This window comes from Pipra filicauda, unplaced genomic scaffold (assembly GCF_003945595.2).
Source record: "Pipra filicauda isolate LSUMZ 115617 unplaced genomic scaffold, ASM394559v2 scaffold584_size286106_pilon, whole genome shotgun sequence".
In the NCBI taxonomy this organism is placed as follows: domain Eukaryota; kingdom Metazoa; phylum Chordata; class Aves; order Passeriformes; family Pipridae; genus Pipra; species Pipra filicauda.
Window position 1 is genome coordinate 246,310 of NW_024104736.1, and position 14,785 is coordinate 261,094.

A 14,785-nucleotide genomic window follows, 5' to 3' on the forward strand; every position below is an offset into this window, starting at 1 on the left:
CTTTATCATTCAGATGCTTAGAATCAGCCCATGTAAAAACATTCACTCTGCTCAGCCTCAGTCCACTCTGTGGGCATCATCTCCTCACATCTCCTCTGCAAGCAGATATTTTTCAATGTGCTTCTCACCTGAGGGTGGGAAAGCTAGTTGCTCTTCACTAGTTTTTCTACACCCAGAGCTCTTCAAGCTACAGAGGGTGTTTGTCACACATAAAACTGCAAAAGATGTTTTATTAACAATTTAAATATTCATGTTTATTCAAATTTAGAGTTCCAGTTGCAAGTTCAGTTGTGTATGTGTGTGGTTTTTTTATGTTGTGTGTGTGTGCATGAAAGTCTGTGAAGGTCTGACTTCTTAAATCTTGTAGTAGAACTACAGCATAAATATAGCAAAATTTGTAATAACCCAAATGGCTGGAGCTTTCAGAATCAATATAAGAGAAAAAACTCCAAGAATAAGGACCACTAAAAAAAGTGCAACAGAAATCAATACAAATCCTATTGGGCTAAAGAAATCCCTCAACAGCTCTGGAAAAAAAGTATAATGCCAGACTAAAACAGCTGCTGCAGGGTGAATGTAAAACATACTAATTTCTCCAAGTATAAAAATACATTTGTTGCCACCATCTTAAAAATAATCTAATTCTGGATGAATATAGTACTTCTATTTTGGAAGACCAAACTAAAAATTAAACAAAAATTTTTGGTTTGTAGATTTTCTTTAAAATCCTCAAACTGGGGATGAGTAATCTTTTAAATAATGACTGCAAAAGAACCAAATCCTCTGTGATGTTTGATAAATATGTTAAAAAAATGTTGCCAGATTACCAAGCAAATACACACAGACTTATTATGAATAAATGAATTGTTTCATAGATGACATAATAAGAATATATTTTTAAGGTTTTATATTATATACCTTGCATATGAGAATCTAACAGAACCTCAGAGGATGTATTTGTACTGTCTTATGAGAAAAAAAAAAAGATGAATTAGAGCCATAGAAATACTTGAAACAGCTAGTGAGAAAGAGGAAGATGGTCCAAGAAAAACATTATTATTCTAGAGGGGGGAAAAAAAGGCATCAGGAAAACTAGCAATGCTTCTGTATTGGACCTGGGAACAGTTTCTTCTTAGGAGCAACAGATAAAACTCCCTTGTGTGTGAAGAGAGATAGAGAAATACTTTAGATTACTAAATTTGCCTTTTAAGAGATCTGGCAAGCATCAAGTCCTGTCTCCTTCACAAAAGAACTTGTCGAAGTGCAGTTTTACCTCAGGCTTACATATGACACCACAGCTACCACATTTTCAGATTATTTTATTCATTAGTATTAACAGCTGTTTCAAAGACTAACAAGAAAACCACTACAATACCTGACCACAGAATGAAATTACATTAGCTAATGCAACAGTACCGACGTGAATTATCTCTAATTGGTTGACATAGATATGACTGAGTTGCTGATAGTGACAAAGTAGTGCCATAAAATGAAAAACAGCAAGAAAAAAGAAGAATAAGTCATTAAAAAAAAAAAAAAAAAAGAAGTAACTGTAACTGAATGACAGAGTCAGTGAGAAAAATTTCATATGTATGACATGGGGTAAATATATCAGTTGAGGTCACATATCCTTGTTCAGCTGACCTGGCTCATGGGGTCCTCAGTCACAGAGGGAACTGACCGTCTTCAGCTACAGAGCTGGTTGCCTGCATAGAGCTTGGCAGTTTGGCAGTTGACTAATCTAAAAAAGTCAGACACAAAGGGAAAGGGATATTTCTTTTTAAAACCTGTAACTAAATTACATGCATAGGTCAAAATGGATGAGAAAAGTACCTGCAAGGCCAACCCCTGCCACAAAGGTGCAGTGGGGAACCTGAGAGCACAGATCCTAAAAGAAGGGATAGCAAGGGAAGGCCAGAAAGAGAAGGCATGTTTCAGCACTGTCTCCCTAGTTAAAGATGCCTGACCAGCACCACTGCTTATTTGTAGCAGATCCCCCTTGTCCTTTGACAGAGAAAAGAGCACTGCTTTTGGATTTTCCATTCACTACATTTCTGCTGCAGATTCAATCAAATGTGGAGTGTTATGTCTTATTATATCATGACAGTTAAATACATTAGAATTTTGAGGAGCTCTGTGTGTGCATCTGTGTGTACCTGTTTGGCTGCTTTCTGCTGTGATACCATACCAGCCAATCTAAATGAATTTGGATGAAACAATGGGTATCTCTCTATATTGTCATGCTGGTGCAGGTTTAAACTCATCCTAACTCAGTCCTCTCGCTCAGGTGGAGAGTGAACCAACTGCCTTAAGACAGTCATCTTCAGTTTGATAGTGGTTTGTGACACAAGAAAGGGTTTTCCCACTGACTGAGCAGAAGTAAGAGAGAGGGGCCTGTCCTGAAGCTTATGGTAAGTGAAAAAACCTCCAGGTGATCTCCATGAGAAAGATAGCAGGTTTAGCAGCCAAGGATGACAATGCAATTAACTGATACTGGGTAAAGAGGACGAGGAAAATAGTTCCAGTTCTCTGCTCTGAACTGAAATGTGGTACTACAACATGGCAGCTGGGTAAAGGATCACATTCCATGTCTAATGACCTATGTCTTGCTTGTCAATAGAGTACTTGAGCAAGTAGTAGCTCTGCTTCCTTTATTGATTGCAGCTGATGTGTAGTGCTCACATTGTAGTGATAGCCCAACCTTCCAAATTCCCATCATTTCTATTTTCCTGCTTAGGATTTTTCAGCCCCTTATTCAACTGACTTTTGTAATGATTTCGTACTTTAGTTGGTGAATTTTTGTGGCTGATTTTATCAAGTTTTTAGATGCATTTTTTATATTCTACACCAGGCTGCTGTTAGTAGCCCTTTGTGTAGCAAAGCATCTATATTCTGGGCTAAAAAACAATTATATTTAGCAGTACCTTCTTCTGCAGCACAGTTTTCACCTGGCTCACTAATAAACCTCTGAAAGCCTAAACTGTCAAAGACACTTAGAGACTCTGAGTTCCAAGGAGGGGACATGCCAGCTCTGATTCTCTGAAGGGCCAAAATCAAAGCACATCCAGACACTTACAGTCACCTTGCTATGTGTAGGGTCTGAATGCATTTTCAACATGAGATTGTCATCTGCAGGAGGTTTGTATTTCCTTTATTATTTTTACTAAAATTATATCAGAAAGCCTAATACTTTCAATTTTGAGACACTGGGTGTGTTACACTACAGTATAGACCCTCTGCCTTTCTTCAACCAGACCGATACAGTAATTCCCTGATTTTATCAGTTTCACCATTCATATGGTAGCTCCCACAAATAGGGCAGCCTGAATAGCTGAGGATCTTAAAAGTTTCGAGGGAAATGTGGAGTGGGAGCTGATTCCTTTCTTCCCACTTAATGCCTTGAGTATTTAAAGGCAGCATCTTGTCTGGAAGAAGTAGCTTTAAAGTTATCAATTTTACCTGCAAATAATTTATTATACAGATGAAATCCTAGAAAAGAGTCTTTATAAATACACAGGGTATTTCTTGGGTTTTACTGAAACAATAATTCCTGCTACTGTGTATTAATGAACTTCCAAGCATTTTTGATGCCATGTCCTACTGAGAGAGGAGCTCATAGCCTCTATTTCACTTTAAAAGAAAGAGTTGCTGTAATTTATTCAACTAAATTTAGTCTAGCAGGAAGATAACAAAGCCTAGCCAGCAATCAAACTATGGATTGGAATGGTGTTCAGTTCCATATTCTAAGGAGCATTTGATATAATTTGGTACTGATTAAGTTCCCTTAAACAAAGTCTCCAAATATTTAAGTGCATAAAGGTAATGAAGATAATCATAAACTAGACAATGAAGAGTAGATCGTGTACAGTAAACAGAAAGAAAACCCATCCTGTATAATATCATAATTTTATGTCCCTTGGATTCTTCATACTCTGGTTCATAAATTCTTTTAGTCTTGATTAAAAATGGATAATCAGGTTGTCGGTCAAAGTGAGAACATTTCTAAGGGGATGTTACAGTGCCATCTAGTGGGGTTTTCATGTTAAGAAAAAAATCTTCCCTCTCGTATGACAATTTTTACTTTATAATCAGAAAACACTTTTTGCTACTGCTACGTGCTTCATTTTTCTCCACTTTTATACATAATTATGTTGGATATATTACCATTAAAGTACTAGTGTTGATTTTTCTCTCAGACCATACTGTGTGAAATGGACTAAATAAATTTTGTCTGTAAAAATAGACTAAATATCACACAGTGAGGAAATCTACTATACTACATTGCATACAAGGAGGAATCACTATTTTCTGAGTCTGAGACCAATAATTTAGCCAGGCAACTCCCCATATGATGGAAAGAACCACAGCTTCAGTTTTAAGATTCCAAGTGTGGAGATGCATCACACCTGTTCAGCTCACTAACTGACGTGCTGATCTTTGTCTAACTGATAGCTAGAATGTGTTGGCTGTGGCTCATAGTCCTTGTTTTTCCTTATATTCTCTTCCCTGAGGTTAAAAAGCCTTTTAATACATGGTATGTTCTCTGTGTGTTAGTATTTCTCTGCTACAATCAAGTTACTTTTCAAACTCTTTTTGATAAGCTTAGCAAATTGCATTCATTCTGTCCTTCACAGTAAGGCTTTTTTCCCAGCATTCAGGTAATCTTTATAGCTTTGTTTTTACACCTTCTTCATTTCTTCCACTGTTAGAAACACTTAACACCTGACTTGTAAGCAGTATTCTAGTACTGGCTTCATCAGTGCTTATATAGACAAAAAATTGCCTTCCTACTCCTACACACTGCCTTTCTGAATAGATTTAAAAATTCTTGTTAATCCAGTTTACCTCACACATCACATTAGAAGTGTGTGTTGACTCAGTTGTTCAAGATGATTTATAAGCACTTTTCAAAGTTGCTGTTTTCAAGGATACTGTCCTCCCCTCCATACTTACAAATTTTATTTTTTTTTCAGACATACAGCTCTGCATGTGAATATATTAAAACAGCAGCTAACTGCATGGGTTTGTTCTGTTTACCAAACTACTCTGACTTCAGCATCTTTATCTGTCATGCTGTCAAATCTCTATGTCATCTGCATATTTTATCCATCGTGATTTTATATTTAAATCCAGGTGATGCATAAAACTGGCATCACTTTCCTTTGAGTGCTGCTTTCCTTTGGAAGACACAATTTTAAACAGCCTCACTGGATGATTATTTCTCACTGGCATTATTTTTCTAACCCATCAGTTCCAAACTGTGCATGCTACAGTGCCAGCTATTTTAAATGAGCAGTAGCATATTGAGCTTGCTGGATGCCTTCTAACAGTTAAAGCACATGACAGCTCCACAGTAAGATTACATCTGTAATCTCTCAAAGAGTTAAATCAGGCCTATTTTCCACAAATTAATTGTATTCTTATAATTTAATTCTTTATCACTGAAATCCTTTGCCTTTTTCCACTATTTCACCTGGATCATATCAGGTTAACAGGCCCATTAACTACAAATCCTTTTAAAACACTCCTAAGTTATTCACAGGTTTCATGCTTCTGTAATTTCCTCAGCATTGCAAAATTCATTTCAAAAGGTGGTTAGTGTATGTGAAGTGCCTCAGCCAAACGTATATTCCTTAAGGACTTTCAGGTGTGAATGATCCCAACTGGGTCATTTGAAAAAAAATTATCCCAGGCAGGTGGGTGCCATGTGTGTCACTGAGGGGGTGGTGGGTACTTTGTATGTCCCTGAGAGGCTGTGAGAGTCACTGAGAGGGAATCGGGTATTCCGTGTATCACTGAGGGGGAAGAGAGTGTTCTCTGTGTCCCTGAGGGGAAGGCAGGTTTCCCGCATGTTGCTGAGGCGGGAGGCAGGTGCCTGGTGTGTCCCCGAGGATTTCTGAGGGCGAAGAGGGTGCCCCGAGGGGTAAGTGAGTGTCTCCTGTGTCCCTTTAGGGGCTGTGAGGGACACAGGGCAAAAAGGCTGCTCTGAAGGGTCACCGAGGGGTCACTGAGGGTGCCCTGAGGGAGACGAGACGAGACAAAACAAGACGAGACGGGGTGGGGCAGAGCAGGGCAGGTTGGTCGCTGTTGCTGCGCTGCTTTCCCCCCTCCCCTCAGCCTCGGTGTCCCGCTCCTCCCCCGGTCTGTGAGGCAGGCGCAAGCGAAAGGTGCTTTAGAGAAGTTCGACAAAAGGTTTGAGCAGATTTTGGGCTATTACAGAGGTAATACAGAGTGTTGAGCAACGGTGTCAGGTGGGCAGCAGGGTGTTTCAGTGGAGTTACTGAGCGAAAAGCTTCTTGAACTCCGTCACCCTTTGTGAGGTAACACAGAGGGGACTGAGAGTTTCACAGAGGTAAAGCTGAGGGAACTTCGAAAGCACATCCAGGGGATGTCTTGAGGGAAGATCTCAGGTAAAGTGTGAGGGAAAGACTTAAAATCTTGGAGGGAAAAGCTGAGTAGGGGATGTTTTGAGGGAAGATCTCAGGTAAAGTGTGAGGGAAAAACTTAAAATCTTGGAGGGAAAAGCTGAGTAGGGGATGTTTTGAGGGAAGATCTCAGGTAAAGTGTGAGGGAAAAACTTAAAATCTTGGAGGGAAAAGCTGAGTAGGGGATGTTTTGAGGGAAGATCTCAGGTAAAGTGTGAGGGAAAAACTTAAAATCTTGGAGGGAAAAGCTGATTAGGGGATGTTTTGAGGGAAGATCTCCGGTAAAGAGGTGAGGGCAAGACAAACTCTTGGAGGGGACCGAGCGTGAGTATTGGGATGTTTTGAGGGAAGATCTACCGGTAAGTGTGAGGGCGGCCGACTTAAAAATCTTGGAGGGAAAAGCTGAATAGGGATGGTTTTGAGGGAGAGATCTCAGGTAAGTGTAGGGAAAGGACTAAAATCTTGGAGGGAAAGGCTGAGTAGGGGATGTTTGGAGGAAGATCTCAGTTAAAGTGTGAGGAAAGACTTAGAATCTTTGAGGGAAAAGCTTAGTAGTGGATTTTTGAGGGAATATCTCAGGTAAGTGTGAGGGAAAGACATTAAAATCTTGGAGGGAAAGCTGATTAGGGTATGTTTTGATGAAGATCTCAGTTTTGTAAATATGTTGAGGTAAAGAACTAAAATCTTGTAGTGAAAAGCTGAGTAGGGGATGTTTTGAGGGAAGATCTCAGGTAAAGTGTGAGGGAAAAACTTAAAATCTTGGAGGGAAAAGCTGAGTGGGGGACATTTTGGGGGTGAAATACGTGATGTCCTGAGGGTCACAAGAGGAGGAGGCTGGTGCCCCCTGTATCACTGAGGGAAAGGAGGAGGTCCTGTGTGTCACTGAGGGGGAGGCAGGTGCCCTGTGTGTCGCTGAGGGTCCATGAGGGTCACGGGGGAGGAATTGGGTGCCCCAAGTGTCACTGAGGGGCTTTGAGGGTCAGTGAGGAAGCAGTGGGTGTCCTGTACATCACTGAGGGGAAAGTGGGTGCCTCGTGTGTTGCTGAGGGTTCTGGGAGGGTCACTGTGGGTGAAGAGGGTTCCCTGAGGGGCTGGGAGGGTCGCTGAGGGGAAAGCAGGTGCCTCGTTTGTTGCTGAGGATCACTGAGAGGCAACTGGGTGCCCCGAGTACCGGCGAGGAACTTCGGGAGTTGCTGAGGGAGAGGTGTGTGTTCTCTGTGTCCCTGAGGGGAAGGCAGGTTTCCCGCATGTTGCTGAGGGGGGAGGCAGGTGCCTGGTGTGTCCCTCAGGATCTCTGAGGGCAAAGAGGGTGCCCCGAGGGGTAAGTGAGTGTCTCCTGTGTCCCTTTAGGGGCTGTGAGGGACACAGGGCAAAAAGGCTGCTCTGAAGGGTCACTGAGGGGCCCTGAGGGTGCCCTGAGGGAGACGAGACGGGGTGGGGCAGAGCAGGGCAGGTTGATCGCTGTTGCTGCGCTGCTTTCCCCCCTCCCCTCAGCCTCGGTGTCCCGCTCCTCCCCCGGTCTGTGAGGCAGGCGCAAGCGAAAGGTGCTTTAGAGAAGCTCGACAAAAAGTTTGAGCAGATTTTGGGCTATTACAGAGGTAATACAGAGTGTTGAGCAACGGTGTCAGGGGGGCAGCAGGGTGTTTCAGTGGAGTTACTGAGCGAAAAGCTTCTTGAACTCCGTCACCCTTTGTGAGGTAACACAGAGGGGACTGAGAGTTTCACAGAGGTAAAGCTGAGGGAACTTCGAAAGCACATCCAGGGGATGTCTTGAGGGAAGATCTCAGGTAAAACGTGAGTGAGGTGAAGTGTGAGTAAGGTGGTGAATAAGACACAAACCCCGCTAGTGACACAATCAAGTGCCAGGGCAGAATTAAGGTTTATTACAAAACAGTTTGGTTTAAATACAGCGCTTAAACATGTCACGTGATCTTCCAAACAATGACAATCGAGTATTGATTGAGCATGCGTGAGAACGTGGAAAACTACAACTCCCATAATTCCTTGCCACATCTCCCCCTTCTCTAAATAATTAACAAGTTGTAAAACAATAAATTTTTTAAACGTTCTTAATGTAACCAATCTTATCTTAACTGTTTATAAAATCCAGGGCCTATCATCACAAGGCCTTTATTGAGCTGTTTACAATTTCATTGGTTCGTGCAATATTCAAGCAACCTTGAATTACCCAGGGTTTGCAGATGTGTAGAACCTTTTATCTGGGGGTAATTTTGTGTGATTGGGTAAAGGCATCATCTTTATTTGAAAGGGAAGTGTGTTGGGTTGTAGAAGTTGTGTTTGAAGTAGTGTTGTTTGAGGTAGTGTTGAATGAGTGTTTAAGATGTCTTGCTATAAAGTGTATTTGCATTCACACACACATATCTCCACTCAACTTTCTCATTGACATTCCGATGGCCACTGTTTCATTCTCTCCTCACACAAGCATTCTTAAACCCTTTATTGTGTTTGAATCATGGAGTTTTGGTTTTGTATTGGTTACTGTCTGTGTGTTTCTTTTTGGTTCTGTTTATTTATTGCTTCTTTGTGCTTGTTCATGTTTTGAAGAAGTGTTAATGTAGATTTACACATATAGGGACCAGACCCATATCTCTTTCCCCCCCTTTTTTCTGTTTTTATAGCATGTTTCTCAGTGTGTGGTGTGTTCCTTTTACTATTGTTGGTTACATTTCTTCAAATCCAATTTCTTCACTCATTTTTTCTGGTGATTGTTTCTGTTGTGGGGGAGGGCATATCTAAGACCTGACACATTTAGAAGGGATCCTTTGTAATTTGGTACCCTTGGATACACAGGCATATATCCTGCCTCAAGTTCTGAGATCTACTGGTCCTGACCATTGCCAAGATATTAGAATATTAGATTTTTAATCATAACTGGTGCTTTGGAAGATGAAAGTATTTGAGTTTTATGTTGGTATTCATACCTGCTATGGTTTGTATCATCACAGTTTAAGAAATTTAGAACATATGATGCTTTCCATAAGCGTTCCTGGGGGCTATATACCAACTCCCCTCTTTTTTGCCTTTGAAGCATTTCTTTTAGTGTGCAGTGTGCTCTTTTTACAACTGTTCTGTGGGTGAGCGCGGCATGTTTGTGGAATGGAATATCTTCTGATTTGGGAGATGTGTTTTAGCTTTTGTTGAATAACATACAGGATCATTGTTTGTGTTTATGGTTTTTGGAAGTTTTGAAATTGCAAAACAAATTAGTATTTGGTAGTATCTTTTGCCTTTTTCTAGTGTGTGGTGTTGTATTATTCTATTTGGAATGTGTGAATGGATGTGTCTTATGTAAGAGTTCGATTTTGTGTGATTAACAAGGAATTCTGTGGTGTGTATTTTTCTAGGTACATGAGGGTTAGTGAAATCTCGAAGGAAGGAGGCTTCGAGATGTGAAAGTAGCATCGCATGAATCAATTATAACATTCATAGGTTAATTACGAAACAATTTAAATGTCTTGCGTATATGAGTAACTTGTAAAACTTCTATAGAGTCCCGGTCCAAGGTTTGTACCTTATTGTTACATTGTCTTCTTTAGTTTGTCCAGATGTAGATGGTCTTAGTGTCCCATTTACTTATTTTTTGTAGTCATTCTTTACTTTTAAAAACTATCCTTGCAAACATGTTAATAACAGTTCAATCCATTTCAGATGAAAAGTGGGCAGAATAGATGTGAGGAGCAGGTGAATCTGTAGTTTTTGAAGCAATAGCAGTGAGTCACTCCATGTTACAGTGTCTTGCTTTTGGGCTGAAGGCTTTAAGGATCATCTTTTGTTGTGTAGTTTTCTTTGTATTGGAGATTCCATTGTTGGTCCTGTTAAATTTTGTTTGGGATGTTTTACAGTCCCCATTTCTTAATAATATCAGTTAGAGCAACTGTGACCAGGTTTAATTCAGTCTCTCAGGTAGTTGCAGTTTACAAGCAGCTATTTTGCACTCTTGTTGACATTATGTATGTTGTTCTGTGATTGCAAAATGTTTTGAGAATGTTTGAATGTAACAAATATGGGGATGTTTAAGATTCCATACTTATTATTTGAATAACATTGTTATGATAATTGCATGTGTGTGGATGTATTTGAGAATTTAATAACTTCTAATAACTTTTATTTTTAATAATTCAAATAAACCTACTGGGAAATTAATGAAAAAATAGGGAAAAATTTTTTAAAGCTGTAGTGTTCTGGCTTTGTGGAGATAAATGTTTTTGGTTAAAATAAAATGACACCAATTTACATAGTGAAAGGCAATAGCAAAAGCTTTTAGGCAACAAAGAGAATTTTTCTCTCTCTTTACACTATAAACAGAAGGTTTCAAATCTTCTTTTTCATCTTGAGTCCAGCAATTGATTGGTAATCAGCATGCAATCTATGCTGAAACAATCTGTGGGTAAATTTATTTAATTCAAATTTATCTCCCTAGTAAATTGCTTGTATTGCTCCAGTTTTTATAATATGTGTAGCAATTTTGTTTGCTGATTGATAAAAGGTTTATCTTGCATTCTTTAGCATAGCTAGAAGAATATGAAACTGCTAAACCTAATGAAAGTTTTGTATCAGCCAGTTTTATATTTTAAAAATGTGAATTAATGAATATATTGGGCTTTAAAATGGTGAGATGCTAAATTTTATTCCATGTGTAAATGTTTTTAAACTATTTTCTACCCTTTATTTCTATTGTTAAGAAAACAATTTACAGTACTTTTAAGACAAATGATTTGAAAACAAAAAAGAAAAAACCACAAATGTTAGAAGTAAAATTTATATTTTCCTGAAAATATAAAATGCAGTGGTATGAGTGAATAGTTAATAACATTTTAGTTTGCTGTGTTTTGCTTTCTTTTTCCCATATTATGTAAGAAAGGAGATTTTGAGTAAGAGATGAGAGGGGTTTGCTTGTCGTTTTCCTCACCAAAAGGCAAGTCACCTGTTTGTTTAGCCAAAGAGTTAGTAGGAAAGCTTTTATAGGAACAGGAATAGTGGTAGAAGATGACAAAATCTAATTCCACCCAGTTGTTAAGAAGTAAACCATAGTTATTATGTTTGAGGGGCAACACATTATTTCTTTTTTTGCAAAGCAATTATGCAAGAAGTGTTTTTTATCCTTTTCTTTAACTAAAAAGTCACTTGTAAAATCTTGGTTTTCAAAAATTCTAATCTTTTTGCACTCTGAGATGGGTAGAAAGTATGAAAATCCATCTTTCTCTAGGTTTGAGAGATTGATAGATTAGTGAAATGGTTTTTGTATGTAGCAAGGCTGTGTTTATGTGGTTTTCTATTGTTGTGTGTAAATGCATCACCTCTGTTTTAAGGAAAGGCCACTGTATGACGGATTTAGGGCTATTTGTTTCTTGGGCCACTTGTGGGTTTAGCTGCAATGAAACTGCCTTTGGGAGAAATCCGCTGTTAATTGACTTCCTCTGTTCTACAGAATGAGTGACTTCAGTGGGGCCAATGGAAACAGGGGTAATGTCTGGGCTATTGCTGGTTATGATGTCTCTGTTTGGTTTTGGGGTGCTAGTTTAAGAAAACTTGTTAAACAGGTTTGGATGTTTTTTAAGAGCCATTGTGAGGTTACATCTGTTCTGTTGTTAAAAATGTTTGATCTTCCTGTCTTTGCTTCCCATTCTAATTGTTTAATTTGGGTCTAGGCCAATTTATGCATGTTTGTGTTTTGAATGGATTTGGAGGTGTGTATTGCTGTATGTTGCAGCCTTGAGGGGCATCTTTGGGCTTGTGTTGTATGAGGGATTCCTTTGTTTTGCTTTATCAAGGCTATTGCAGTGACTGTGTGTAAAGCATTATGTGTTTCTGCAGTTGAAATTGTAATTGGTTGTTTCTTTGCTACTTGTTTAGGTTTGGCTTTCCAAGTTGTGTATGGCATACTGTCTAATAGCATTTTAAAATAGTGAGAAGTAAATACTCAATTTAGGGCCCCTCCTAGTATTTCTATTCTTCCCACCTGTAACACAAAAGAACATTTTATAATAGTAGATAATTTGTCAATTAGTAAAGTTGTCCTTTTGTGACTTAGTAAGTTAAATATGGTAGCTGACAGTTGTATGTCTGCTGTGTTTTGCAATGTTACCTTTAGATTGTTGGTTGTGTCAGTAGGTGGATTGTGTTGTTCCAGCTGAAATTCTCACAGCATAAAACCAACAGCTGCTATTGTTAGCAACGTAGCCAATATATATATTGTCCATTTTAACATTGGTAGCTTTGACTTCACTGATGGTCTCGGCTTGGGCAGGAATATTTTGTGTGCGTTCCCAGTCTGTATTGTCTTCTTCAAGCTGAAGTAGTAGTTGTAGCCATGTTTGCTGTTCTTCCTCTTCTGCAGGATCCAAAACTGCTTGTCTTCTTTTTGGTTCTCTTGTCTTGCTGAGTTCAGTTTGCCACAGCTGGGCTAAGATTTCTAGGGTATCAATTTCTAATTTTCCTCCTCCATCAGGCCGTCTTCGGCGTAGAAGCTCTTCTGAGGCTGGCGAGGGCTGTGGGTTGGTTTCTTGGTAGGAGAGCAACGGTGGTGTTTTAACTGTTGTGCATTTGTTGTCTCTTGGTTGAACTGGTGGTGACGGTAGAGGCACTTTCACTTAGGCCTCATGACAGGAGTAAGCTGGCTGTGTCCATTGTTCTGCAGAACTCTCAGAGCTGCTGCGCAGACAAAGAGAGTTACTGGACCCCCATGAGCCCACAACAGCAGTCCATCCATTGCCCCCCGTCACAGCCCCTGCAGCTGCTGCTGGTGCCCTAACCCAAGTGAAGTTTGGAGGGGTTTGTGGAGCTGGGGGGGCCTGTGGGTGGGTAGTGGCTTGGAGATCTCCCTCTGGGGGTGTAGGGACCGGGTTTCCTTCTTGGGGAGGAGCTGGTGTTTCTCAGGCTCAGCTGTGTCCTCCTGCCTTGGCAGAAGCCGTCGGAGAAGAAAGAAGAGACAGCAGTGGAACTTCGAGGCAAGAGCGAAGAAGACGAGCAGCAGCGTCGAGCTCAAGAGGGGGCACGACAGAGACCCTCTGGGCAAATGCACATCCCTGGCACCCCCCGGGCAGGGATCCGTAAGCATCCGGCGGGCACCTTCAGGCTGCCCCGGCCGGCTTTGCGCTGGGCGACCTCCCTGTAAGCAGGGCTGGGTCTTTGCTTTGCTTTGCTTTGCTGGCCTTTGGCCATGGCGCTCCTTTGGCTGCCCGGAGAGGGGGGCAACCCTGTAAGGAGGGTGAGAGTCCCCGTCTCCACACCCGAGGGGAGAAACGGAGCTCTCCCGACCCCCAGCCCGCCCTGTAAGCAGGGCAGGGCTTTTCTCGTCCCCCAGCCCGCCCTGTAAGCAGGGCAGGGCTTTTCTCAACCCCCAGCCCGCCCTGTAAGCAGGGCAGGGCTTTTCTCGTCCCCCAGCCCGCCCTGTAAGCAGGGCAGGGCTTTTCCCAACCCCCAGCCCGCCCTGTAAGCAGGGCAGGGCTTTTCCCGACCCCCAGCCCGCCCTGTAAGCAGGGCAGGGCTTTTCCCCCTGGCACCTTTGTGCCTGCTTATGGCCCCTGGCCAGAGTGACCCCCTGTAGCTGGGGCGTGTCACGGCCTTGGTCCCTGGGCCACCTGTGAAGCCCCTCAGTGTGCTGAGGCCCCTCTGGCCTCTGCAGAGCCCGGGGCAGGGCTGAGGCTCTGCTCTCCTGCCCAGAGGGAGGGATGCCTCCCCACACGTTGGCTGCACAGAGCCTGCTCCCTCTTCTGGGACGTTCCCCCTTTGTGTTTTTGTCTTTGTCGGTGTGAGTGAGCAAGTGAGCCTGTGCTTTGTCCCCCATAGCAAAAACGAGGCTAGTGTAGCTTAGACTTCCCAGGAGGGAAAGAGGGGCTCTGTGCAGCAACCCGGGGGTGCCCTCTGAACCCACGGGTGGAGACAGGGCCCGGCCTTGCCCCTTCTTCCCCAGGACAGAGCGAAGCCCGTTAGTGGTGGTGCAGGCACCGTGACCCGCCTGTAGCCAGGGCCTGGGCGTGTGCCTGCGCTGCGGGGCTGCCTGTCCTGCTGGTGATGTGCCAGCGTGATCCCCCCCCCCCCTCCGGCCTTAGGCCGTCAGGCCACTGTTGGGAGTGCCGGGCCTCGGGGGCGGCCCTGTAAGTGGGGCTTTGTGCGTCCCCCGTGCCCGGCGGGCGGTTGGAGGGACCCTCTGTAACCAGGCGGGTGTCCCGTGGGGTCCCCACCCTTTCACAGGCGTGGGGCTGGGCGGGTGCCCTGCCGTCCTCGGGGGAAGGCGAGCTCCTGGCTCCTGGGTGTGACCCCGCCTGTTAAGCAGGTCCGGGTCTGGGAGCCTTTGTGCTCCATCAGCTGGCAAAGCCTGTGCGGGGCGACCGCCCCTT

At 42.5% G+C, this 14,785-nt stretch overlaps 1 long non-coding RNA gene across 1 annotated transcript; it reads left to right on the forward strand.

The window, feature by feature from the left end:
- The first annotated feature begins 11,971 nt into the window (after positions 1 to 11,971).
- On the forward strand, positions 11,972 to 13,449 carry LOC120324546. The gene is made up of 2 exons (XR_005565929.1): positions 11,972 to 12,011; positions 13,351 to 13,449. It is a non-coding gene; the product is annotated as an uncharacterized LOC120324546 (long non-coding RNA).
- Positions 13,450 to 14,785: the final 1,336 nt, after the last annotated feature.